The following is a 3,148-nucleotide window of genomic DNA, read 5'->3' on the forward strand; positions in this document are numbered from 1 at the left end:
ATCGTCGACCAAATCGTGAATAAATCGTAACCTGACGATAAATGCGTCGATCGTATGATGAGAGGCGTATCAAGTCACCCCTACTCTCCGGTCGGTAGTCTCGCGTGATGGTGAGATCGGTGGGTAGGGTTGTGACAACCGTGCACTCTACCATCACTACTCATGAGTGATCGAGTGGACGGGATGCTGTCGAGTACACCTATCCTCCTTACCCCAAATCATAAATGGGGAGTTGATGCTCTCGTCTCCGTGCGATGACGGGGAGGGTGCAATCTGCTTCTGACTGCGTCACACTAACCCATGAGTGGACCAATGGAGCCCTTGGCAGAGCACCTGCTGCAACACACCCTTCCTGAATATACCACTAACCCATGAGTGGTCGTGTGTGCAGATACATGTAACTGGCGAGGTGCTCAACAATAATGGAGCCGATAATCGCACAGCATGTAATCATGCGAATGGTGCATGACACTAAGCATGGCAATATCCTGTACCAATCCATATATATATATATATAATGTGTACCCTAGTACCAGTAAGTCAAATCCACAGATCTAGGGTATACAGGTCCTCTATGGTATAACAACCTAGGTCCTGAACATATCCACCTCCATAAAATATGTACCAACAATATATATGGATCAAAGCAAAAGGGTCTAGGTACACATATCAGATATGATATAAAAATATAGGTACACATGCCAGATAATAAAAATTCAGAATCTAGTCCTAAACTCAGTAAAGCATGGTATGTCACTTACTCTAGGAACTAAGGTACTCATGACAATGATCACAACGTATAAACATGGATACATAACAAGCGACAAAACAGAACATGCTATGGGTATCAAACCGTGACATACCAAAGACAAATATGAACATTGCTTGTAGCTATAAAATACTATACATATCCAATTGACAATATCATAAAAGATAAGTCAAGAGGTACCCGCCTCCAATGTAGATCGAGCTAATCAACCTCTATGTCGATGTGCTCGTCCCGAATCCGAACCCTCGTTCCAATGAAGATTTCCAATTGGATCAACTCAGATGTAAATTAATAACATATACAGAATCTGTATAGAACAGACCATCCTCAATAGGAATCTAAAGAAAATCACTGAACATGTTCACCTAAGTGTATGAAAAATGATCAGATTCCTCATCTCCACAACAATTTAATCCTGTTGATACCAATCATATCCATGAGTTGATTATACATCCAACTAGTAGGCAATTAGGGTTTTGAAACCTTAGAGATCAAGAGCATAACTTACCCAAATTTGCAATTGGTGGATGGTGGTACAAGCCAGCCACAAAGGTTTACAATTTCTTCCGCCCTACCTTCATGTCCTAGCCTTAATCCAGTACAACTTTAACCGCAATCTTACCCTAACACCAGATAGCCCCTAATAACCCACTGCCAAGAGGAGTGGCGGCCGGAAAGTGCTAGCCAGATCGTACTGCTGCCATAGATTTGTTGCCGATGAATCAAGGAAGCTAAATCTTTGTCCCCCAACAGATTTTCCTCTCCGATCCAAGACAATGCAAGCTGCTGTTGAAATCGACATGGAAGAAATCAACATTGTAGATCATTATTATGGTACAAGATAAGAATAAGGGAAATACCCGTTTGATAGGCCGACCACAGCCAACCTAACAAAACTAGGGCATGGAGAAGGGGCTCTGTGCGTTGGCGTCGTCGCGATGAAGAAGGTCGGCGTCAGAAATCGAGGCTAGGGCCCAATGCTCTAGCGTCGGCCCACATCAACCGAGGGTGGCTTCCCGCAGTAGGTGGTGATGGATTTGCGCCGACGACGAAGATGAATCAGGTGGCGCGGCGCTGCTCCGAGCGGGAAGAAAGAGACCAGGAATTAGGGCACGCTGAGTTGGTGTTGATGCGCAGAGGAGAAGAGAAGCGGCGGCGCCGGCGCTAGAGCTGTGGAATCGGCGTCGCTGGTGTGGAGAAGGAGGCAGCGGTGCGAGAGGGCAAATCGCAGAAGAGTGCTCGAGCGTCGCCAGCGCTTGGGTTGTGAACCAGCATCGGCTGCAGCACAACGGAAAGAAGGAACCGTCGTGTGAGAGGAAAAGAAAGCCGCAAGGAGGTTAGGGCACGGCGTCGGGTTCGGCAGGGGGAGAAAGAGGGAAGCACGCGGGAGAAAAACAAGGAAAAAGAAAATTAAAAGAAAAAGGAAATAAACTTTTCCTCGTTAAATCAGGGTAGCCTAAATAGGTTTTCCCCGGGCCTCATTTTTATCCCCGTAAACTCGTCCATACGGTCTCCGAAAAATTCCAGAAAAATTTCTAAAAATTTCGAAAAATTCCTTCATCATTATTCGCCATTTTTCGATATTTTACATGGAAGGTTGACAATAGAAGCTATACATCTTCTTAGACAACTAATTGAAAAATATCAGGAGCAAAAATAAGATCTACACATGGTATTTATTGACGTAGAAAAAACTTATGATGGAGTCCCAAGAGAAATTATATGGAGAATTCCAGAAAAGAGAGGTGTTAGCGTAACATATATTGAACTAATTAAGGATATGTACAAGGATGTAAGCATTTCCAATAAAGATAGGGTTACATCAAGGATCATCTCTAAGTCCCTATCTTTTTACACTAATTATGGACGAACTCACTACGCACATTCAAGACACAGTATCGTGGTGCATGTTGTTTGCAGATGATATTCTTTTAGTTGATGAAACATGTGAAGGAGTAAATGCTAAACTAGAATCTTGGTGGGAAACATTAAAAGAGACAGGTTTTAAGCTTAGTAGATTAAATACATAATATATGGAATTTAAGTTTAGCAATATCAGAAGTAATGAGACAATTGTTAAGTTAGGAGAGGACGAGTTACCCAGAACCGAGAGATTTAATATTTAGGATCATTTTTGCAAAACGATGGAGGGATTTAGAGAGATTTCTTACATAGAATACAAGAAGGATGATTGAAATGAAGGGGAGCGTCGAGTGTTTTATGTGATCGTAAAGTACCTCTTAAATTTAAAGATAAGTTCTATAAAACTGCAGTTAGACCTGCTATGTTATATGGAGCTGAATGTTGGGCTATGACTCGAGCACATGAGCAGAAGATGAGAGTTGCAGAGATGAGGATGTTAAGGTGGATGTGTGGATA

At 42.7% G+C, this 3,148-nt stretch overlaps 1 long non-coding RNA gene across 1 annotated transcript; it reads right to left on the reverse strand.

Annotated features, from left to right (window-relative positions):
- Positions 1-1,108: 1,108 nt before the first annotated feature.
- On the reverse strand, positions 1,109-2,148 carry LOC122009305. Its single transcript, XR_006119533.1, has 3 exons — positions 1,630-2,148; positions 1,278-1,555; positions 1,109-1,184 (listed from the first exon to the last, which is right to left on the reverse strand). It is a non-coding gene; the product is annotated as an uncharacterized LOC122009305 (long non-coding RNA).
- Between the last annotated feature and the right edge of the window lie 1,000 nt (positions 2,149-3,148).

Source organism: Zingiber officinale, chromosome 1B (assembly GCF_018446385.1).
Source record: "Zingiber officinale cultivar Zhangliang chromosome 1B, Zo_v1.1, whole genome shotgun sequence".
In the NCBI taxonomy this organism is placed as follows: domain Eukaryota; kingdom Viridiplantae; phylum Streptophyta; class Magnoliopsida; order Zingiberales; family Zingiberaceae; genus Zingiber; species Zingiber officinale.